General features: G+C 42.1%; 1 protein-coding gene across 1 annotated transcript in view; it reads left to right on the top strand.

Annotated features, from left to right (window-relative positions):
* LOC128740232 (nucleolar protein 4-like) overlaps window positions 1–25878 on the top strand; it is a 121745-nt gene that overhangs the window by 11229 nt on the left and 84638 nt on the right. The window lies entirely within an intron of this gene.

Below are 25878 nucleotides of genomic sequence, written 5' to 3'. Positions count from 1 at the left end.
AATTACGACGAAGCAGTAACATACCCTATCTGTGAATGGATCACTGAAGATAGCTAATTTTGCAGTGACAACTGCTTGCTTCTGGCGCTAATGAACATTGCACCGTCCATATACACTAGCGCCAGACGCAAGTTGTTTACATTAGTATAAAACAAGCAAACAAACATTGTAGCATGCAAAAGCACCTTACATATTTAGTAGCATTCAATAAAATCCAAGGTTTATGTGCGAAGTTAATCCACCTATTATTAATCATGGTTTGCAATAATTAGTCAAGTTTTTAGCCGTAGTCAGTATACAAATCTCAATATAAATGTACTTTATCTAATTGATACTACAGCAAATCAAACGTATCTCATAACTGATCAATGCCGCTGTGCGATAAAATATATGAAGAATATGTCATAGTTAACATTGTTTTTGTATTCTATCGTGAAATATAATACTCTATCAATTAATTGGTTTGTCACTTGTTGGTTTGTCGTTTGTAGACGACTTTAAATATACATTATTTTCTTAAAGATCGTTTCTTAAAATAAGAAACCGTTTTGCAAAGGAAAAATATTTACCATACTTTCCTGCAAATCATACGTCAGGAACTAACAGAAAGAAAGAAAGCAAACAGCATTGCGAAAAAACAGAACGAATCGGCTGCCCAAATGATGAGGGTTTCTGGAATGACCGTTGCTTTGACCGGAGTGGGCACAGCGGAAGGGAATCCCGAACATCTTCAATCATCCTTTCGGCATTACTTCCATTTCCCACTAGCGCTGTCGATTCAGGAACATAGTACCAAATCCTGGACGGCAGAGAAAAAAAAAATTAACGGCAATCCCAATAACAGTTCCCCTCTACATTTAGTTCCTGTGGAGTGTTGGATTGGATGGTGAAGGAAAAACTTTGCGCTCCACTGTGGGTGGCGAAAGGCGACTGCTGAAAACAGTTTCCCGTCCGGCAGCTTTAATCTTCGCAAGTCTGGCGAATATTTCGGACTTTGAACGTTTCGAATTCACCGAAACGGTAGACTGGGTGAAGGGGATAGTGGCCAAATCTTTAGAACGGAAGATGAAATCAGAGGATACTTATCTGATGCTTCAGGAAGACTTTGGCAGATGATTTTGACCATCAGAATATCTTGCAGGTTGTTCGAAGCTATTTCAATTATCCTGAACTGCTAGACCCCGAGGGCAGTCGGGACTATTTTGCTACGTAGATGAAGTTTCCTTTCAGTATTCTAGACTCTACTGCCGCATTCTTTGCAACTTTCCTACTAAACTACAAGTATTTTTCAGCTTTAGCAGATCAGGCTACGGTCCTCTTCTAACGGTGTGGCGTATCAATGGCTGATTTTTCCTCCCAAACAAGAGCTACACACTGTGGTAATAACGTCGTCAGGGTCAGGAGCATGGGATTTTATTAGCATTATCAATATTATAATTTGCATTAGCCATATTATTTGTCTAAAACAATTGAGTTTGGTTGGCGATGGTAATCTAATTTCAGTAGAATAATATTATGCAGTATGCATGCATTTAAGTTATGTTATGGTGAACTACTTTGGTAACGATTTTATCACCATTGCTCCACAATTGGCAACTATTGCGATACGCTACTGTCTTGCCACGCTACCGATTGCCACTACATGGATTGTGCTGTCGCCCAAACCTCCTCATCGAATAATAATCATATTTCTTGTAGCCAACGTCGAAATTCTTTCATGGGTCCTCGTTTCGCAAAAATAAAAGTGAAGCCAAGAAAAAAAGAAAAAAAAAGAAAGTTGGACCATTTCTTCTGAGTCATGGTTGTACATACTTCTTTTGGCCCTCGTCGTACATGAAAGGATCAGATCTCCTCCCCGGAGGAAACGAAAATGGACCAGGTTCTCGTCTTGCTTTAACTCCCATCTCCGGTTCAACCGGTCGGCATCGCTCCGTTGCTGGAAGCTATTCATTCTACACGCTAAGATGCCTGTTCTTCTCTATTTCCGGACACCACACACTTTCCGGCAAAAGCTTCGTCGTTGTGCCCGTCCCCACTCTTGGTTTTCGTTCCAGGAGCTGACTGGCTGGCATTTGGCAAAGTTTGGCTTCTAAGAAAACTCATCTATATAATACGATATTTGATGACGCGGTAGAGCGGATCTGGAAGGAAAACTGAACCCGAGTCCGAATCGACCGGGGGGTGGCTTGGGGTGCAGAGTCCCAGTAGGTAGGTAGGTATTTCGAATGTGTTTACCAGCTCCACGAGCATCACCACAGCAGTCAAGACACGGGATACATCCCAATACCCCATCAGAAGACAGTGTCCTTGTGATTGGGAGGGGGCGGACATACACACATAGTCCTATAGGGTTGTAAGGAATAGGAACAGAACAGCATACACCAAACATATTTGATAAGAAAAGACTGTGGGAGGCTTAGGGACAAGCAAGCAAAAGGCATCCTACACTGCTGACTGTGCTCGTTGGGATGAGTTTTCAACTAACAGACGGCTTACATATATATTTTGAAAGGGGCATCTTTGGAAGCATTCTAAGTAGGGTGGCACAATATTAAGGATTGAGTGTGCTATCCACCCGGTTGGTTTGGTTCGCAGAGATTCTGGTGTGAGGTTACTTATAAGGCTTTGCCTAAACCCCGCTGCTGCACTGCTTCTTGAGTTCTCTGCTGAACCGGCTTTAAGCTGCATGTTCAAATTCTGTATCCATCGGCCCGGAGTGGGCGAAGACGCTGGGAAGAAAATCGATTGCTGTTTGGAAAGGGCGATACACTACATCTTCTTCGTCTTGTGGCCGACGGTGGTGGTGCGAGTGAAAGCTTAACCAAGTAGCCCACAGAGTGTGGGTTATCTTATGTGTTAAAGTTTCTGTTCTAATCCACAACCAAAAATGTTGATGCATCAACGGTACCAAAAGTCTCCGGCTGCATGCTGTACGGTTTTCAGTGTGCAGCTTTCGATGTAACGATTTGCTTGGTATCATTCAATATAATTTTATATCTACATTGTTACAAACAGTTTGCAAACAAGTGAAGCATTTTTTGTTCTATTAGATAATAAAACTGATTAACAAATGATTATTTTTATCGAATTCAATTTCAATTGTAATAAATTTCAATGATAAGATAATGATAAAAATTATTATCTAGTTTAAATATCAGTTATGAAGTTGTTGGCCGGCACTGTTGCCGCATTTTTCTTACGACAATTGTATGGATTGAATGCTTTATTTATTGCCACTAATAAAAAAAGCAAAGCCATGGGTATAAACGTCCTGTTGAGAACTTGACTCTTCCTTATCGACAGACTTCGCAGCCGGCTATTGGAGTACAGGACATCTACGGGGCTAGTGCAACGATCCTACTGACTCTATTGCAGCACCTACCAGCCGAGATTCGAACATACGACGACTGACTTGTTAGGCCAGCATCGTACCCCGGAGCTAACTGGGTGGGATTAATAAAGATTGCTGACATTTACCGTACTCACACTTCGCCGCACATACGTACGCGGTTTGTTTGCATCTGAAATTTTTTTTTCGAAGCGAAAACTTTTTTCCGATGCACACAAACCACTGATACAGTCGCACATTGGCAATCCTTATTGTTATCAAGTGACGTCTGAGCTTGATTTGTTTTGATCATCGAGTCGCTATGCTGCCACGTTTTTACCTTTGTTATACTATATAACAAAAGTTTAGGAATTGGTCGAAAAACACAAAGTTGATCCGAGGCCATCAGGCTTGGCATACACTTTTCGCTTCGATTTTGCTCTTTTGATTACTGCACCTCAGCGAAGCAGAATTTGTTCAGGTGTTGTATGGGGTATATGTAGAGTTAGTAATTATCTATAATATTGCTGAAGAAAGTAAAGCTTTGTCTTTAGTACTTACGGCGATATAAGGCTGCTAACCTGTTGGTAGCAAAAAGTGTGCTCTTTTTGCTACCAATGACATTGCAACCCTAGAGCGGCGTAAATATCAAAGATTTACTTTCTTTAGCAATATTATAGATAACTACTAGCTCTGGAAATGCCCCATACACTACTTTTTCAAATTCTGCTTCGCTGAGGTGCAGTACTCAAAAGAGCAAAATCGAAGCGAAAAGTGTATGCCAAGCCTGGAGGCCAATCGATAGGGTTCGACAAACTGAGCAATGTGTGTGTGTGTATGTGTGTGTCTTTTTTTTACGTAAAAAACGCTCAATGCCAGGCGCACTAATGATATACTGCCCATAAAAGCATAACTGTCCCATATGGAATTTTGTCGATTTTGAGAAAAGCACGAAAGTAGCTTATTTATATCCTAATTTATCTAAAAAACTTTAATTTAGACGGACTTTGTTCGAAAATTTTTCCAAAAAATATCAAACCTGAACTGTCCCATACGAAAAATTAAAGCATAACTGTCCCATAATAATATTGTCCATTATAAACATTTTTTTCTGCCAGCTTAGGCAACCATAAGGCATTATAGCTTTGATAAAACAAAATTCTTTTAATTTCCACCTGAATAGGATAAAAACTTAACAAAAAAGAAATATGACAGTAATACAAGGGGTGTCTCACTTCGCAATTTTGCATTAGCTTTTTACATCGTTTGCATTCATTGCAAAAATGCAAGCGAGATTTTTTAGCTGCAAAATTTTTTTATTGGCTGCAACCGTGGATGCAAAGCAATATTTACCACTGTATTGCAGCATTTGCAGTGAATATATTTAATATAAATCTAGTGAGACGCCCCTAGCAGTAATACATATTTGTTTTTAAGTTTAAGACCACAATCTTTTCTTAATCGGCAAAGCTTTCACTGGCACAATTTTTTTCGGCGGTGTCAGGGAAAAGATTATTTAATAGAGCAGCTCTCTTTCTCTTCGTTTTGATTTCACGATATCCTTTATGCTGATGTTTTATTTCGATTGAAAAGTTTTCAAAACAATAAATAGTGCTGTTTTTTCAACAGCAGCACATACCTGAAGTTCGAAACTCGAACTTCATCAAGTTTGCTGTTATCTTTAACAGCAAGGCTGCTTTTTTTGAATATTATTTCTCAAATATCTTCGAGGTATAGCCTTGGTTAGGATTTATAATTTGTGATTACGAAGCCAGCATCACTGGTTCGAAAAAGATCGACGACTTTATGTCCAACACCGCGACGGCTTTCTTGCCTTCTTTAATCACGGCCTTGAGATCTTGGAATATTATCGGAGCGTTTCTGTAGCGCATACTTTGGCGTAGAAACTATCTTTCACTATGTACTGGCAAACATTTAAAAAAATATGGGACAGACATGCTTTTATTTAGCAACTTGCGCTTGTAAATAAAGGCATAACTGTCCCATCTTCGAAATTTTGAAAAAATATTGCATTGGTCTTTAATTTTACAACAAAATTTATGTGGATAGTTTAATTGCTAGTGTAACGTGATGTTTTTGTGGAATGAAGTAAAATAATTCTTGTATAATGACGCACAACATATAAATCAGTCAGCAACTTTCAATCTCATTTTCCCACGCTTCACGTTTTTCCATATGGGACAGTTATGCTTTTATAGGCAGTATATTGCTACATCACGTGGCACAGTGTGGGACTCTAACCCACTAAAAACTTTACGGGCGTCTGACCTTAACCCCCCGGAACTACCGTTGAGTATTACTTCGGGGGGAAGCTGTGTCTGTACACCCCGATCCGGAGATGACCGTCATAACGTCCACTCCTTCACATTCACCTTCGCAAGGTTCTGCCATTCTTGTTGCTACTACATTCTCCTTCACCGTCCACATTCCTCGCACCTGTCGAGACGTGTACCGATTCAAAGATGGCGACCGTCATGACTTCCATCTCGTCACGGCCACAGGGTTTCTTGTTAGGCTAAGCACTGCTCCGTCGAGTTCGCCACTGCACTTCCCCTTCACTCCTTCACCGATGACTTCCCTTGCACCTGTCGAGACATGTACCGATCCAGAGATGACGACCGTCATGACTTCCATCTCCTCACGGTCATCTTCGCAGGGTTTCTTTTTGTGCTCAGCACTGCTCCGTCGAGTTCGCCACTGCACTTCCCCTTCACTCCTTCACCGACCACTTCCCTTGCACCTGTCGAGACGTGTACCGATCCAGAGATGGCGACCGTCATGACTTCCATCTCCTCACGGCCACCCTCGCAGGGTTTCTTGTTAGGCTCAGCACTACTCCGTCGAGTTCGCCACAGCACTTCCACTTCACCTGTCGAGACGCGAACCGATCCAGGGATAGCGACCAACATAACAACCATCCTCTCACGGCCGCCCTCGTAGTGTTTCTGTTTGCTCCGTCGCGCTCGTCGCTCCACCTCGTCGCTTGGTTTGCTCCGTCGCGCTCGTCGCTCCACCGATGCGTCTGTCGAGACAACGCTAATCGGGATTGGTAGTTCGCTGGTCATTTCTCCACTGTCGCTGCAGTTGCAACATAATCTGTGCTACACCTGTCGAGACGATCCGGAGGTGGCGACCGTCAAAACGTCCACTCCTTCACAGGCACCCTCGCATCCTTGATGCTACTACATGCTCTTTGACCGTCCACTTTCCTTGCACCTGTCGAGACGTGTACCGATCCAGAGACCGTCATGACTTCCATCTCCTCGCGACCACACTCGCAGGGTTTCTTGTTGGGCTCGGCACTGCTCCGTAGAGTTCGCCACCACACTACCACTTCATCTATCAAGACGCGAACCGATCCTGGGATAGCGACCAACATAACATCTATCCTCTCACGGCCGCCCTCGAAGTGTTTCTGTCCAAGCTTGGTTTGCTCCGTCACGCCCGTCACTCCACCGATGCGTCTGTCAAGATTGTCTGCTAATCGGGATTGGTAGTTCACTGGTCGTTTCTCTACTGTCGTTGCAGCATAATCTGTGCTACAACGCCTGTGACGGCATTCCACACGCTCTCCTCCCAACACATTTCACCCACTATGTTCTCCACCGTCAGGGGCGGCATCTCCCTTCGTATCGCGGCAAATTGAGGACATTCAAAAACCACATGCTGTGGTGTTTCTTCCGTCTCTCTGCATTCCGGGCAGACTGGCGTCGTAACGTGCCCGAACCGGTACGGATATTGCCTGAAGCAACTGTGACCCGATTCCGCTTCGATCGTAGTGCTGCGATCCAGGCTGGATCTCTACATCGCAGTATCGATGGTGGCACAGTAGCCAGCAGTCTGCGCTTGCTACTACTCGGCCCGTAACAATTCGGCATGATTCTGGCTATCGCATTGATAGCCTTCGCTGCCTTCTCGTAAGCGTAGTCGACGTGACAGTTGAAGTTCAACCGGTCGTCTATCATTACTCCCAGATGCTTGACCGCGCGCGTTGAAGTAATGATGTGCTGTCCGACGGTGACGACTGCATGTTGTACGGCTTTACAGTCGCTAACCAGCAGGACCTCCGATTTACGGTGGGCGATTTGTAGCTTTGCACTATGCATCTCGATAGTTCTAATCGCCTCTGTCACCAGCATTTCTACCTCCTCCAGTGACTCGCCTATCACCGATAGCACGATGTCATCGGCAAAGCCGACGATAACCGCGCCTCTAGACAGCTTTAGAGACAATACACCGTTGTACATCCCGTTCTAGAGTGTTGGGTCAAGGACGGAGCCTTGTGGTACTCCAGACGTAATGTTCAGCGTCTTGCGCCCCTCAGCGGTCTCGTAAACACGCGTCCGATTCCTGAAGATATCCCGGGACATGCATTCTATGCAGCGATTCGGCGATGGCCTCCCAGCTAGCACTGTTAAAGGCGCTTTTTACGTCGAGCGTTACAACGGCGCAAAAACGATCTCCCCTTCGCCTCTGTTTGGACGACTTCTCGGCTCGCTCGATCACTGTCCAAATTGCATCCATTGTGGACTTCCCTTTCCGGAACTCAAAATTCATGTTTGACAGACCGTGTTCACCTTCTGTATGCCTCGTAAGCCTATTCAGGATTATCCTCTCCAGAAGTTTTCCTCATGTATCCAGCAGACATATCGGCCTGTATGACGCTGGATCTCCCGCAGGCTTTCCTGGCTTCGTCAACAGCACTAGCTTCTGGATCTTCCAACTGTCCGGGAAGCTACCATCTTCTAAGCATTTCTGCCACACGGTTCTGAAAAAATCCGGGAACGCTTGTATTGCTGCCTTCAGAGCCACGTTTGGGATCCCATCACGGCCAGGGGCCTTCTTCATTTTTAGCCGTCTTGCCACTGTCACTATTTCATCGATGGAGATTTGCAGACCGTCAACGCTAGCCCTCTCTTCTGGACCGTACGGTGTTGTTGGCCACATCGTAGGGGTGTGCGTCGGAAAAAGTCCTTCCACGATAGCCTTCAGCTTATTCGAACACAACTCCGTAATTGTCACAGGACCTTTTACTTTCGCCATAACGATACGGTACGGGTCACCTCATGGGTTGGCGTCAGCTTCGCGGCACAGCTCCATGTAGCAATTGCAATTATCTCCCGTTTCAATGCAGCCCTGGCCACTCTAAACGCTGCGCTAGGCTCTTCCCGATACACTACAGTGCTGGGTTTTTGTACGCGTCTTCTGGCTCTGAGACAACTAGCACGAAGGTTGCTAATTGCTGCATTCCACCAACAAGCCGGTCGCCGCTCTTTTCTCGGTTCCTGTTTTTTGGGCGAGGTAGTATCACATGTCTTGTGCACAATATCCGTCAACTCGTTCTCATTCAAGATCGATCTTCCACCGTCCACCCGGAGTGCCTCAACGAAACGATCCCTGTAAAGGCCGTCGTTTTCCACTTCCGCTCATAGGTTGTCTGTTTTATCGCCGGATTTCGCCGGCCGATACTATATTTAATCGCCTGATCGCTATGGGTATACCCTTCGCAGACCCTCCAATTTATGTTATGCATCAGGGATGGACTGCCAAAAGTGACATCGATGATAGATTCGCGACCGTCTTTACGTAAGGTGCTAACGGTGCCTTCGTTGAACAGTGCAATTTCCAGCTTAGCCAGAGCTTCTAACAGTCTGTACCCTTTGACGTTGGTGCATCTGCTACCCCACTCCACAGCCCAAGCGTTAAAGTCTCCCGCAACGGCCTCGATGAGTTTTTCGGTCAGTGCGTCCAGCATCTGGTGGAACTGCTCCATGGTCCATCTTGGAGGTGCATAACAGCTGCATACGTAGATCCCGTTGATTTTGACAATCACGAAACCCTCGTACGAACTGGAAACCACCTCCTCAATGGGGAACTTGCCCATTACGTGTATTGCGGCTATTGCTGCTTTATCAGCTGCCCAGTTACCGTTACCGGGAGGAATTTGGTACGGTTCTGCAATTATCGCGATGTCACATAGCGACTCCATTGTCGACTGCCACAACACTTGTTGTGCTATGTCGTAATGATTGAGATTAATCTTGGTCACCTCCATTACTGCTAACCCGCCTTCACCTTTTTATACGCTGGGTATTGGAAGCCTCCTGTCGTGTGGTCATTTCTCCCTGAATTTTTGCTGAGCATACACCTCGGAGGCTTTGCGCAGTAGCTTGCAAAATGGCCGTTCTCGCCGCATTTCCGACACGATCTGGATCTTTCCGGACCTTCACAGTGACGCGCCTGATGGCCGAAGCCCCAGCACCTGAAACAACGTACCATTTCATTGGTCACACGAGGGATGGCTTTCAGAACACACACTGACCACCCAACTTTAATTTTACCCTTCATCAGTAGCTTGGGCGCTGCTACCGCTGAGAGACGAATCGTCGCCGTCTGCGTTCCGCCATATGCCTTCCTGAGCCGGATTACCATCGGTACGTAGTCCAATTCGCACTGTATCTTCAACGCATTCCTTAACTCCTGTTCTGTTGTGATCTCGTCCAGGTTCCTGCACTCGATCACGGTTTCTTGGGAAAGCGCTGTCACATTCGCTTCATCTCCAAGTGCTTTGGCAACGAGATCCTTGAAAGCCGCGCTCTTAACCGATGGATCGTTTTTCAGCTCAAAAAGCATCTCTCCCTTTTGAGTTCGCCTGATTCTTACCACTTTCTCTCCGAGTTCATTCAAGTCCGGGGCTTCTCTGACTTTTCGGAGGATCGCTGCGTACGAAACGTTGGCGTTCGCTTCGACAACCAGCGCATTACCCTTAATCCTCTCCCGCTGAGGCCTAGGCTTCTGCTGCTCGCCATTCTCCACTTCATTTGGTTTCTGCTTCGTCTTCTCCTTCTGGCAGGCGACGGTAAGCCATCCACTACATTCGCCTTGGTCCGGATTGTCTTCCTCTTCGTTTTTAGCTTTCTTTTGCTCCTCTTCCTCACCAGGCGTTTCGCTCTTCCTTTCGTTCGTGCGAGACTTCACCACTGGAGCACTTTTCGGCGTCTCTGATACTTCAGCGGTTCTCTTCGTGGCTTGGCTAAGTTCGTTTTCAGCAGCCAAAGCTCTAGCCTCGAGTTTCATATGCTCGCACTCAACTGTAGTCATAGCCGATTTAATGTACGCCACCAACTGCTTGATCTGCGTGTGGACGTTATGCCTGTCCTTAACGAACCTTTAGAGCTCATCGATTTTTACTCTGATCTCCACTCTGACTCTGATCCTACCGCTTGCCCCGGTAAATGAGCCAAGTGGACTCATTCCATGTAAATCGAGGGGCCTAATTAAGCCTTCGAAGTGATACCACTAAAGTGTCTTTGTGCTGGAAGAATTTTAAAATAATCGTAGGTGTAGATTACACAGTCGAATAAACCCTATGCATTTTTAGGTCCCACTTGCCCCGGGTACCTTAATTATTGTATGTAGTACATTGTGAATTTTACTGTTATATAAGGATTATGAGGATTAAGGAACTGATGTTTAAAAATAGAGTCAACTTGATTATAGATGTTCCTGTTAAAATAAACAAATAATAATTGTTGCAGTAGAAAGGCCAGGTCACGCCGCTAGGTGGATTAATTCTAAATAAGTCTTTTTGAAAAGTTACTCTTGGCAAAAAATTATGTTTAATGGAAAATGAATCCTTGCGTGGTATCCAACATGCCAACCAAACTTCATTCCAATCAAAAATAATCAACCAAATGGAAATCTGGAAATGCCCATACCAAATGACAAATAAAATGGTATAACAAAGGTTCCTATCACCACTAGGTGGATTAAATCGAGTTTTTGTCACAAACTGTTAAAATATCGTACAGGCACGTTGATTATGGTACGGTTGAGAACGCTGTAACAAACATGAATTAATCTAAAAGTAGGCATTTTTCAAAACAGTTTACATAATCTTTTCGATTATGATTGCATTTGAAAATATCTTTTCGCAGAGAAAATTAACATAACAATTGTGACTTGGTGCTAAACTGTTTGAATGGTGCTAAAATTTCACCTGTTAGCGTGAATGATGAGAGGTTTGTAGTTATTTGATGGGGGTACGTGCTGAATCTGCAGCGAAAATAACAAGAGCACCCTCAGTAACACTTCGTTCCGTCTACGTAGCTACTCAATTAGCACGACACGGGTAGTGCTAGGTTCAACGCTGAAATCTGCTGACGTTAATATATGGGTAGAAGATTTGAACTTGATTTAGAATGGCGTGACCTACCGCAATCACGATAAAGGTGTAGGAGCTCCGTTCTTCGTAGAACGACCGCTGGAGTTGTCTTTTAAGTTTGCGATGGCATAAACATTGTATTAATCAATTGATAAAGTTGACTTCAATATTAGTTTTTTACCTCCTCCTTGTAAAATTTTTAGTGATCAAATAGTAATAAGCAGAATTTTTATTTATAATACATTTTCATGCATATCAGATAATACAAGATAATTGAAGGGAAATGAGAAAATATTACCAACGTTACTGTTTCACGACATCCAAAGAAGTAATCATATTCGTCCTTAACTGTTGGTATCAATTCATACTATATGAGAAGAAAGACGCATTCCGGTGATGTTATCTTCAGTATATTCTCAGCACATGTTTCTAGAAATCAGCTTGCTAGCTAGAGATTATCGATGCCGCATAGCTTACCAGAAAGCAACCCTTAATGTCACCCAATCTCGGCAGCTCCGTTTACAGCGGCTGAGTAGGTATATGAAGCTGCTAGGTATTGCCTCGTGATATCGTTCCGGTTGAAGATATTCACACTAGTGTGTACAGCTATTCCTTTGCCAGGTTTTCCACCTCATCTTAAGTTTATCGATTTTCTCTTAGTCTTGTCATTCGTTCTATTGCTGATGTTTTGTTTATGCTGTCTCCGTTAGGTTATAAAAAACCTTTCAAAATCATATCATAGTTTTTTCAAAAAGTGCTACGAGTTCGAAGTTTTAGTTTGAAGTGTGTTTGAAAATTATTTTGCTAATATGTACATGTGATAATATAGTGACCGTGCAATGATGAACTACTTGACAAAGGAATGGTCCATTCTCGAGCCTGGATAAAGAATACAAATTATTCGAAACGTTGGCGAAAGAGAATAACCCCGTTTTTCTACCTTTTAAGACTGCAAAGCCGTAAGAAATTTTATTGAGTGAATTACCAGTCGATAAAAGGTTGTAGCAAAATGATATGGTGATGATGATGATGATGATGATGATGATGATGATGATGATGATGATGATGATGATGATGATGATGATGATGATGATGATGATGATGATGATGATGATGATGATGATGATGATGATGATGATGATGATGATGATGATGATGATGATGATGATGATGATGATGATGATGATGATGATGATGATGATGATGATGATGATGATGATGATGATGATGATGATGATGATGATGATGATGATGATGATGATGATGATGATGATGATGATGATGATGATGATGATGATGATGATGATGATGATGATGATGATGATAATGACGATGATGTGACGGGTACTTATTCGAAGGTTCGTCAATAACAAACCCAAGTAACAATTTTAATTCTATTATTGCAACCACTTCTCCTATAAAACTATTTGTTTAAAACCAGACTTAAAACTTTGAAGGCACAGCAGCTTGTATAAAGCCATAGCCATGTTATAATTTCAATACAACTTATCGGGCCCACTTTACAGGAGGCATTTGGGAATGATTTTTATAACTGCTATAAAATCACATTGTTATATTATTTTGCTCTTAACGTGGTATACATGAGTTTGACAGCTATTTAAAAAAAACATTTTAAACCCATTATATAAAGAAAGAAATCTTATGAAGCCTATAGAAAGCCTTCGCAAATTATTTTTAAATATAATTTGTCATATGCAACAATTTTTTCTTGCTATTTATTCTAGAAATATACTTGCGACAAGAAGTAAGCAATTTAAACCGACATAAAATGAATATCATTTAAAAGACGACGATGATCATTTTTTTAATAGCATTTTTCAATTGAAAACACTGAGGCATGTAGTTGAAATTAGCAACGCATTCGAATTTTTCGTTGATATCATAGTAAATACTTCGAAAAATTGTAACGCGCTTCAAAAATAATCAGAAATTAATATTTTCATGTAGGTTTCATGAACATAAATCTGTGCATAATAATATTATTTTCGATCATTTTTGTTTCACCAGCACATCCGAGGAGCAGAAGAAAGAAAATCGATTTTTTCTAATAAAATTACGTTACTGAATAAGATTCGATTGAACGAAAATAATGTTTCAGCTTCATATAATAATATATGGCGGAAATTTTTATCATGAATTTAATTACGATTTTTCGATAAAACTCTCAGGTAATTATGTTGCTTTGATAGGATAGCACACATTTTAAAATACCTTTTTACGCCTATTTGGCTTACATTAAATTTTATAACTGCAAAAGTCACAGCTCTTTGCAGGCTATTCTGTTGTAAAAACAAATAGAAAGGCTCCTTTGGCAGTACTGTTTTTGGTTATTTTCTTTTTCGAGGCTTTGCTTTAGTTGTCATTATAGCAAGGTTGAATAAATATTGTCGCCGCGCAGATCGTTGCTGTAATTTGGCCACTATAATTAAAGAGGATAAATCTGATACGGGACATAGACGATACGAGAACCGTTTCTCAAACTGCATCTTCGTTACAACGTGACTGCCAACTGTGAACGTTCCCAAAGTTCATCATGATGGATTTGATTTCAACAGTTTAATTCCTCCAGCAACTTTTTCTTCATGTGACGTCTTTCAGACTCGAAAGATACCATGGGAAGAGATATTTGCAGAAATCATTGAAATGGTTAGTTACACGCAACTATTTTGAAATTAAGTACTAATGTTTTATGTGACAGTTTCAGCCACAAACAGAAGCAAATGGCGTCAACATAATCTATCACCCAATTTTTGAATGACAGTACTTTGGCTAGTTTTCACGAAAGTATGGGGATCTTGTGGAACCACATATGGCAATCGATTGTTTTTTCCCGTGTCACCACGTTGTCCCGTTTATCGGTAGTGCTCCGACCGTATTTTCCGCAAACTCCCTCAAAGTGAAACCACCTAAAACATGGGTCGTATGCACGCTACTGGCAAGGATATATCCCAACCGGCGCTACCATACCTCCGCTCGGTCCCGTCGTGGCTCAAGCTGAACACCGAGTATGTTAAGGAGCAGATCAAGAAGCTCGGTAAAAAAAGCATGACTTCGTCGCAGATCGGAATTCGCATGGTGTTGTCCAGGTCCGGTTCGTCAATGGTAACAAGGTTCTGCGTATTATGAAAGCTATCAGCTCGAAGTCCGACATCCCGGAAGATTTGTACTTCCTGATCAAGAAAGCTGTCTCGATGCGCAAGTATTAGGAACATAACCGCGAGGACATCAACAGTACTACAAAATCAAGGCCGTACTGCCGCCAAACTGGAAGTATGAATCAAGCGCCGCATCGGCATCAATTTTAGAACTGGAAAATTCAGGTCGAAAATAAAGCGAACTTTTATTTGTATACAAATAAAATAGATACTAATTCGTTCAATGCATTTTGTTAGATATTATAGCCATTTGACTATTTCTGGAGATTGTTTGAAAACGGTATATTTTTAATTTCATTGTCGTCCGAACTATCACATGCGTTGAGAATATGCGCTTCTTGATTGATTTTTTTTCAGTTTGATACTTGAGCCATTTTAACATGACGATTTTATAAAAAAAGGGAGTTGATGATGATTGGAGAAATAAAGAATTTGGAAAAGGTTTGTTTCAGAATGGATAGCTTTAATCCAACTGTTTTGCAGGCCAAACTGTAGATTTATGAAATCTTTATTATTGACGTACAATAATCAATGTGCTTCTGGTTTTATAGTATATTTTTTCAAGAGTATCAAGTGTTGGTTTTAAGCAAAGCTTTAATTTTCATTCGAAGAAGTCTTAAGGTAGCTTTTAAGATATGGAAACTATTAAACCATTTGACCATATTAAATGCAAAACGAAAATTGTTTTGAATTGGGATTGCATTCATAAAACCTTTTTAAAATGCTATAAAACTCTTGGGTTTATCGAATGTTATTTGGGAAATGTCCCTTAACGCGGCTGAATGTTCTAGTCAGGGCTTTAACCGATCCTTTTTTCTACCGCAGCTACACCACCGTGCATTCAGATTCACACTGCCGTTTAGTGGTGGAATATGAACATTCTAACAACACAACTAACAGTTCTCTCAGTCATACCTCCGACTGTGCAGAAGAACGAATGCGTTCTGATTGTTCTTAACATTTTCGTTTCGATTACCATTTGTAGCCAATAGGCCGTATTAATAAAACAGTTTGCTTTGCTTTTTCCGTGTAAATCTTATGGGAGAGTTTGCTCTAACTCTTGTATTCATACGGCCTAATGTTGCAAATCGTGTGAGAAGCCAACGTTGTCTACTCGATCTACGCGAGTGAGTATGAGAAGCATAGCATTCAACGCTTACGCCGCACATGCAAGCGTAAGATGAACAGCCACCGTTCCCCTCCTCTGTTGGTTACCACTGTGTCCGCAGTATTTTGAACTATTGTGGTATGCCCCGTTTATTACTTTTACTGTACGCTTCAAGTTTACCTATCACTTATTGAGGAAGTGATAGGCTGGTAGCGAGACAGGTGCCAATGAGAGATGACTTGGTTAATGGACCTTACCCTGATCGCCGACGCAAACCATATCTTCCCTTTTTGAAATACTGCAGTCTGCGTGCTATTTGTGCTCCACAATTGCAGAGCACGTGTTAAATTAAGCCGAGGTTAAATATCATCTTGTACGAAACCGAGATTCCGAGGATAACATTTACTCGGACAATGTTCTGTCACACGACCGGTAAGCGTGCTGAGATCTCTCTTATTGAGACTCAGCAACTTTTGAGTAACGTTAATACTCGACGTTATAGATTTTTTTTAGATTGTTTGAGCAATTGTACGGCCATCCATTTGGCCATGACTGTTCGGCTCTCCCGTCTGTCGACTCACTACGAGTCGTTTCTTTATTTTTCAGCAGAGAGTATGCTCGGTAAGAAATGGTACACTGCATCAGTGACCGGCTTAATGCACCAAGGGACAATTACTGTGGAGGGCGCCCTGGTACCCCACAGGCTCCGCAGAGTATTTATAGAACCCCCTCCACCATTCATCCTTCGGTACGGATCGCGTCACATCTTGAATTAGGGTTTATCCATTCAAGTCTTTACGTAATAGCCAAGCTGTTCAGTTTTTAAATCCATCCTCCTTGGATGACTTGGATGACCCTTGGATTGGACTTGGATGACCCTCTGCTGCTTGGACAGCCACCGTTGCTGTATGCAGACATTCTGCTACGTACACACCCGCGCACGCATATCCTCACATCATCTTCCTGCATAGCTTTTTCGCAAGTCAAATAACTCCTGAGCAATCAGCTGCCCGTGAGGCATAGTGGCGCACAGGTTTTGCATTACTTGTTCTTTTCTTCTTCATTCTCCGCCTCGATTCTACTCACGGGCGGGACTGCAAATCCTCGCGAGTAATCGGTTTCAGCAGTTCGGGCTACAACGAAGAACGAGAGCGACGATCGTAACTGTTACAAAAAGTACGCGTGTGTGACAAAAAAGCAAAACAGTCAATTGATTGGCAGTCACCACACTAACGAAAGGAACCGCGCTATCGTATGATTCAATACCACAGAAAATAATTACTACATGTGCATGGAAGAAGTCGACACGCAAATGAACATTTTGCTTGCGTCGGACCGACGCCGGGCGGAAAACTTTTACTGTATGTAGCCGATTTGGAGACTAAAAATAAAGAAACGATAAATTACGTCACCTTATGCTCTCAGTCAGTATGCAGTTCACACTCCAGAGCCGGCATTACAACGCGTGAGGTTCTATGCAGAATAAGCAGCGAGGCCTTTTTTGTATGCCAGAAATTAAAGCCTTTCTGAAAGAACACTCTGACAGTCTGACAGGACAAAGCAAGGGTGGTGAACTCGTTGTGGACATCTTTTGATCTCCCAACGTATCTTCCAATATTGCAGTGCTTTCACTGCTCGAAAACATTGCTTGTATCTAACTCATTGTAGTATGGTTGATTTCCTTTGGAAAGCGGGCCGTATTAATTGATGTAAAGGACGTGTTATCGGGAGCGCCTTCAATATCAAGAAAAGCACAAAGTGTCATCTCTTGATATTTGAGCGATTTTTCAATTAACGTTTCTAAGCAGTACAGTACTACAGCAGTACAGAACTTCGAAAACAGACACTGATGAAGCCTGCAAGTCGTAGGCGAAATACATTCTGTTCTGGTTCTAATACACGATGCGATAGGACTTATTACGTCTATTCTCAGTGCGGTGCAAAAAAGTATCAGACATAACCTAAACTTAAGGAGATCATTCAGGAAATGCAAATTATTTTCAGTTAAAAGTTTTTTTGTTGAAATACATTGTTTTTCATTTGATAAAAAATCGAACTGAAATAAAAGAAGATATATTATAATTTTGCCTATTAGTTACTGTCGAGATACGTTGTATGTTCGAATTTCGACTGGTAGTAGCTATGATAGTCCATAGGATCGAGTCTTTTCCAGACGCGGCGAAGGTGAAGACAAACTAATAGCACAGACAAACAGACATAACTCTTGAAAGAAAAATCAACAAAAATTATCGTGTCTCACATTTAGCCTGAACACTAGCACCATCTATGATCGACATTCCCAAATATCAAATAGCAACATGGGTATCCCTCGAAGAAGCAAGTATTTTTTATGGGGAATTCCCCTTCTGTCGTCAAAAAGCGCTACTTTGACCAAAACGGAGACATTCCCAACTAAGCCCTAATTTAAAACGACGGTTTAATCGGTACGAAGAATGGAAAACGAGTGTTATGTCTGTTTGTCTGTGAAAATAGCTTATCCTGCAAGCTTTTCAGCATCACTCATGCGGGGGTGATTCGACGAGCAGTTATCGAAACGCGAGGTTTGATGTTCAGTAAAGATAGCGAAGAGGCTACGCAGTTGATTTTCATATTACAGCCAGAAACTTTGCCACGGCTGAGGCCATCTGCGCTAGACTGAAAGCGAAGGCTAGAAAGCTTGGGCTTAAAGTAAATGCGTTGTAGACCAACTACATTAAAGGTAGAGGGTATATGAGTTCGTATATGTGTAATCGCTAGGGGCCGCGGACAACACAAATAAGAAGATCCAGCGACGTAATCAAACAGGACACTGAACCTACTTTGTTTTTAGCAAAAAGCTAAGATATCACAAGGCATAAGCTGCCATATGAAGCTGACAACGTACAAACTCCCCATCAGACCGAGAGAGTCTATGGATTTGACATTGCTCACGGAGGACATGCGGGCCTTTGAGGACGATAGTTGGCGTAGCACAAGCTGAGAGTGGCGGAGGTGCATGAATCAAGGGCAACAGACTCTGCTTGGGGAGATTACCAACGTTGATTCAGCGAAAGTCGGTAAACTACGTTAGGCCGGACACGTCGTAAAGAAAACGCCCCATCGGCACCCGGAACAGAGGGGCTAAACGTGGGAAACGACTCGACCAGGTTTAAAGTGACATTTTTTATATTTTTAATAAAAAAAAACTAAGATGCCTGGGAAATGAGCCAAGTAACCCAAGATCGAGTTGAATGGAGCCTAAAACAACTACGCTGGTTCTAACCTAAGCTACTGGAGACGACGACGAGGATCGTACAGCCAACCCCGTAACCTTTTCCGTGCTCTAAACAGCTGTAAAATTTCAAGCTTGAAAGTGCAGAACAAATTTTGTTCTGGGGGTTTGAACCCCCAAAACTTCCCCGTCCCATGCTTCGTGATACTATAAACAGGGCCGGCGCTAACCAATTTGTCGCTCCACGCAAATTCTCAAAAGAGCGTCCCAGAACCAACTAAAAACAGCAGGCGATGCTGTGTGCAGACATTTTACTACCTACACACTCGCAAAGGCACAGTCTCGTAGCGTCCACTCACGAGACGAACAACTCGTGAGCAGCTAGCTGCCCGTGAGGGCTAGCGGCACACTGGGATACAGATTTTGCATTACTATTGGTTTTCTTCTTCATCTTACGCCTTCGATTCTACCCGCGGGGGGGAGTGTGAGTCCTCGCGAGTGATCGGTATCAGTTGCTAAATAAAATAATATCATCAATGCCACTTTCTCACCCCGATTATCTGTTGTGTTTTGAGCACTAAGGAAGAATGGCATAGGCAGTATGAACCATGCGCTGCCGTTGGGAGAGTACGATGGGTCGGTCACGTCGCAAGAATACCGGATGACCGTGCAGTAAATCTGTTCTCTTCTAGACCATTTTTTTTTATTAACGACCTTTTAAATAGTCTTCTAGACCTTCATCGCCCTTAAGGGCCCAGTATACGTACGCATATGTTGGGTTGGAAACGAGTAAAATATTGGACGGGTCACTCAGGTCGAGCGACAAGCCTAACATCTTCTTTTGCCTGCTTAATTCGTGGCGCTCATACACGGGCGAGAGTGTTGACTGAACTTGAATTCACCAACATTTTCGGTCAACATGTTCGTACGTGTATGAAGGCCTTTAGGCATAGAGAGACCCAACTTACTAGATGGCTCGACCAGGTTAAAGCCGATTTGTTGAAATGCTCAACGAATTGGCGGCAAGTAGCCCAGGACCCAATACAGCGGAGGGTAACTCTAGGTACACCGCTTGCCATCCCGGCTTTATGCTGCTAAAGGAGAAGGAAGAAAGTTTTATATTAACCACTTATTTATTTAATGCTACAGTTTTTTTAATGTAAGCGAAACTGCGCCTCTTTGAAGTGGCGCTCCAAGCAGTTGCTTGTTTTGCTTCAGGAAACTTTCTTCTATAACTTCCTTCGTCTTTTGAAAAGACTCGTTATAAAATGTCTGACTTCTTTAATAAGAATTACTTACTGCCACGGTATCGTATCAGAATAATAGCACCATAAACTAAAAAAATTGGATATTGCTATCTTGAAAAAATGTCACAGCTTATTTCTCAAGTAACAATGTGAGTTTTATTGTACTCTTATGGTGGTTTTCATGACCAATTTTGGTCTTAAATGCCATCATAAAAGTGTAATAAAACCCAAATTGTTACTTGGGTTGTTTGTAGGTTTTATTATTTGAGTTCTTTCAATGAAATTAAATTAATACAATTTTATGTGAACAGTTTTTTAAACTGTTCGGAGAAATGTAACACTTTTATCAAATTGAAATTGAAATTTTGTTTTTAGGTCAATATTTTTTTCCACTATTATCCTAGTGTATATCAAATTTATGTGAACAGAAAAATCAAGATCATGTCAAACAACGCTAACCGTATTATCTACTGACATCAAAGCTAACTTTTTCTTTGCATTGTTGCATCTCAGCACAATCTGCTTCACAATCGAAAAAAAATTAAACATCATTAGTCGTGAGCTGGTTGCCGCTCGCTTTAGCAATTGGGGCGCGCGAGGATTACTAGTAGGGAAGCTCCGTTCATTCAGCAAAAAGGTTCATCGAATGTGGTGGTGGTGCAGTAAAGTGTCTTTTTTCGAAATGTATCTCCACAAAGGTATGCAAACGGGTGAAAATGTTCACATTTGCTAGCACGACCCATCCCGATTCATCTAATAGGGTGGAGGCGATATAGAATTTACGATAATTGAGGAGATGTTGCCCGCAGCTGCAGTTGCATTGTGCCTACTTCAGATTGAACCCCTTTTACTCTAGGATGGGGGAGATGCTGTAAATGCACCGTCCTCCCACTAGTCCCCTAGAATGGGATGCGATTGCGGAGCCTGGGATGGGGTAACATAAAATTTCATTTACCACACGTTTTGTTTATAGTGCCTCTAGTGTGAGCTAGAATAGAACGCAGAAGGGTTGAGATTTAGTGAGTGCGTCGAGCAGGCTTGGAGACTTTGCCGACTTTGGTGTGGCGTGATGCGATGCTCTGTGCCAAGTGGAATGAGTTCCGGTGTTGGGGTACATAGATTCCGAGAGGGTGGCAATGTTCCTCTTGTGGTGTTGTGCGATGTTCCATGTGCCAGTAGTCTGAGATATAAAGTCTTATTAAACAACTTCCCCCTCAAGAAATATGTACCTAGGTAGGCATATAATTGAGAGAAATAGTGAGAGCTGAGGCGCAAGAGATTGGTTTTCTTGAAGAACATTTTCTTAATAATAAATCATAGGCATACAAGCTTGTTAAACAATCTTCGAGGAAGTTATGTTTGAATTTTGTCTTACCATACCATCAAGCGAGATCCCTTCTGAGACTGAAAACGGAACACCGGCTACTGAAGCTTTGCGTTTGGTCTTTTTGAGCGGTGCTCCTCTAGGTTGCACAATTTCAATTAAAAATTATAGATTCAGCAAACCCCTTCCGTCGCATTGGTCTGGCTCTTCCACCCACCCTTTTCCGATCTAGCAACTTTTATTCCGTGGAAAGGAACAGACCGTGAAAAATAAAGGTAAACCCGTAGGAGAACCTTTTTAGACAATTATTTAAATTAAAATAAAAGGATGCAAGAGCGATCCTTCCACCCTGAAGTGTAGCCTCAGCGTAAAACCGAAGTGAGGAGCAAAACGAGGAAATTCTAGCGAAACTTTTTTCGACCATCTCTGCATCTTCCGCCGTGCGCCTCAACCCGCTACTTAACCCAAATCAACCCTTTTATTTGCGTATACTGCCGCCTGAAAGCCCATGTAGCTACACGATTTAATTCATATTTTATTATACACCCAGACGTACTCCTGCATTTCAAGAGACAACAGCGTTTAAACCGCATCGTTGCATTAGATGAATTCGTACGTTTCCTTTTCTTCTCCTTGTTCTCCTTGGCCCACGAACCCGAATCGGGTTTACTCCTTTTTTTTGCTTATCCTGGTGGAGAAAATCCAAACATATTTTATCATGTACAGAAGGGTGTCTATAAAAGCATGTTTATTGTTTATTTTGATTCTGTGAATAGAAAAAATCGCTCTGATTGATCTAAGATGTAAGTTTATAGTTTCTATTGGATTTACTCTGATGTTACATAATATTAACATATAGTTTTGATGATGATTATACCGTAAGTGAAATCCATACAGCAAACACCATACTAAATCCTTTAAAGCTAGGTTACGCTTCTGCATAACTTACATTTTGTAGCAGTAAAAAACTCACTAGTACCGTATATATTTTTACAAAATTATATTATTAATAATTACATCTACAAACCCAACCAAGGCCGGGCGAACGGGCGCGCTTGTAACTCCTGCCGGAGCTGGAGACAGCTAACGAAACCTTGTTTCACGATTTCTGCCGTCTCCGAATGCTGCTGTGGGCCACCGCTTGCCGTAGGTTGAAGCAGCAGGATAGGACGGGTAGTAGTCATAGCGAAAGCCGAGAAAAAAACTACATTTCCAACATAGTGCTACTCCTTGCTTGCCTTCAGCAATTTTTATCCGTATACCTTCAGATGCTGGGCCGAACCGAACCGAATGTAGGCGAGCTAGTAGCTAGTAGATGGAGAAACAATTTCCAAAAATTAAAGCCAAAAAAATACTATCCTTTGCCCTTACCCTTCGTTGTGTCCTGCACGGCGAATCTAGGAAGTCGTGGTAGTTGTACTGTTCTGCTCCATCGATTGTGAAATTCTCTTGGTAAGACGCTTTTTAGTACACTTTAGTATTTGGTACAACAACGAACAGTTTAAATATGGGAGCTTTCTATAACAGTGAAATATACTACCGACATAAGTTTTGTCCAGCAAACGGCAATAACACAGCTGCAAAGCGTTGCTGTAGGATATCCTATTTGAGATCCGGATTGAATAGTGAGAGCCTAGCGCATAGTTTTGTCCAAAACAGCAGATTTTTTGCTTCTGCTTCCTTGGCAGAGGTGTCACAGTTAAATAATCAAAATAGATGCACTGAGTGCAGGACAGCCCTGGTAGGACGTATCAGCCTAGTAAGTTTTGTTGGTAAACCATGTTTATTTTTTTTATTTTTATTTTATTTTATTCAACTTCAACGGACTGAGTCTTCTTGAAGTGTATCTGTGGGAAAAGCCGATTTGAGTTGACAACTTTAACATCATTCTCAAATCAGCATAAAAACCCAGCATTTTTTCATTCACAGTACAGATTTATAAACATGGATTACAAAGATAGTCATCGTCATATACAATTACAAACATACATTGTCAACTATAAATTTCACAAACTTAACCTAGAATATCACACTGAAGTATTTTATATTTGAAGTGGTCTGATGACTGTTGAAAATCGAACAGGTGGTAAACACTATTAAATATTCTACATATTTCCTGAACTGGCTCATGCTTTCCGTACATAGTGCGGTGGAATACTGGACGAAAAAATTCTCGGGTTCTCAGAGGTCTAGGTGCAATATTTATGTTCAGCATTGATAAAATTTCTGGCGCGTCAATTTCACTTTTTAGCAGCTTGGCAGCGAAAACAGCTCTCGATGTATCCCTCCTTTTAAGCAAGGTGTCGATATTTATCAGTTTACACCTATTTTCGTACGGTGGAAGATTTGATGGATCGGACCATGGAAGGAATCGTAATGCATGCCTAACAAATCTTCGTTGCACAGCTTCAATTCTTGAAATCCAGAGACGTGTGTATGGACTCCATACAACTGAGGCCGTGTCCAGAATGGATCGCACTAAGGAAAAGTAGAGGGCGCGTAGACAGTACGGGTCACGGAAGTCCTTAGCTAAACGCATAATAAACCCCAAGTTTCGGTTTGCTTTAGATATAATACTGGAATAGTGGTTTTGAAAGGTGAGCTTGGAATCCATTTCCACTCCCAGGTCTTTTACGTTAGCGACACGCTGAAGAAGAGATTAATCGATCCTATAATCATACATAATTGGGGTTTTACTTCTAGTGAAGGTGATCACTGAACATTTGTTGACGCTTATAGTAAGGTTGTTCAAGCGACACCAGTCCGCGAATCGGTTAACTAGGTCTTGTAGTTGTTTGCAGTCCTCTTCAGATCGTACAGCAAGGAAAATTTTCAGATCATCCGCATATAGTAGTTTGCATCCCGGTGGAATAACGACACAAACGTCATTGAAGTAAATTATGATAGGTAATGGTCCCAACTTGCTTCCCTGTGGGACGCCGGACTTGTTGCAGAAATTGAACGATTCGGTAGAACCTAGCTTCACTGATAGGCTGCGGTTCGTCAGATATGTCTGGAGCCAGCAGATAAATTCGTTGGAAGCCCCTAGCCTGTTGAGTTTCCGTAACATGGTGGTCGATGCGATCGAATGCAGCCTTAAGATCAGTATATACTGTATCAATTTGAGCAGCACTTTCCATATGACGAAGACAGAACGAGCTAAACTGCAACAGGTTTGTGTTGATAGAGTGTTTTGGGAAAAAGCCATGTTGTTCCATCGAAATGTATGACTTCATTTTGCTGAATAGAAGCTCATACACAAGAATCTCCAGTAATTTAGAGCCGGCACATAGAGATGTAATTCCTCTGTAATTTTCAATGTTGCGTTTTTCTCCTTTTTTAAATACTGGAAAAATAAAAGATTTTTTCCAGCACTCTGGGAACTTATTTTGTTGAACAGACATGTTGCAAATTAGTAGCAGAGGTCTACAGAGCGCGGCAACACATTTCTTCAAAACTACTGATGGTATTCCATCAGGACCTGCGCGCTAGATGATGTTTTTAGCTTCGAAAGAGCAGTCATGATGTCTGATTCACAGAATTCAATAGAGCCAATGTTAAATATATTTTCTGGAACATTACGCATCGCATCATCGATTTGGGAAGGCGTGGCCGTGGTTGAACTAAGCACGCTTGAAAAGTGCCTCGCAAACAAGTCACAGGTAGTCTGTTGGTTGTCACATTCACAATTTCCAAGAAACATACTTGACGGCACTCCTATATGTTTACGCTTTTCATTCACGAACGACCAAAAACGTTTCGGGTTTTTTCTCAGTCCGTCTTGCACGCGCTTAACGTAGCGGGAATAAAGATGTTCAAGCATAATCCGCTACAGCTCATTTCGTTTAACTGAATCGTAGGTCGCCTTGAAGTTTATAAACAAATGCTGAGCCTGCAGATTGAAGTTTCGGAATTTATCGAGGATTGTCGCAAGGTGGACATTTGTGGAGTCTCGAAAACCGCACTGGTATTCGCCAACAAAGTTTTCCTGCAACGGACTCAGTCTATGAAACAGGATGCGAGAGTAATATCCTGATAATTGCTGCATTCGAGTCGGTGGCCCTTCTTGTGCTGTCCTATGCCCTACTAGCACAGTTGTTATAAAGCAGTTGTGGCAACTGATTAGAACCAATTTCAATCGTAAATAAGTTTCTTCAACCAAAAGTGCCAAAATTGAACTGCTTGGGTATGAGACCTACCAACCAGTACCAACCAACAATACATTCGTTCGCCCCAGACTGTCAAAAGTTCGGCGGAGATGCCGTCCTTTCCAGCTGCTTTGCCGCTTTTCAGCTCTTT

Source organism: Sabethes cyaneus, chromosome 3, assembly GCF_943734655.1.
Source record: "Sabethes cyaneus chromosome 3, idSabCyanKW18_F2, whole genome shotgun sequence".
Taxonomy (NCBI): Eukaryota; Metazoa; Arthropoda; class Insecta; order Diptera; family Culicidae; genus Sabethes; species Sabethes cyaneus.
Note: the sequence above shows the minus strand (reverse complement) of the source record. Positions and strands in the feature narration are given on the sequence as shown.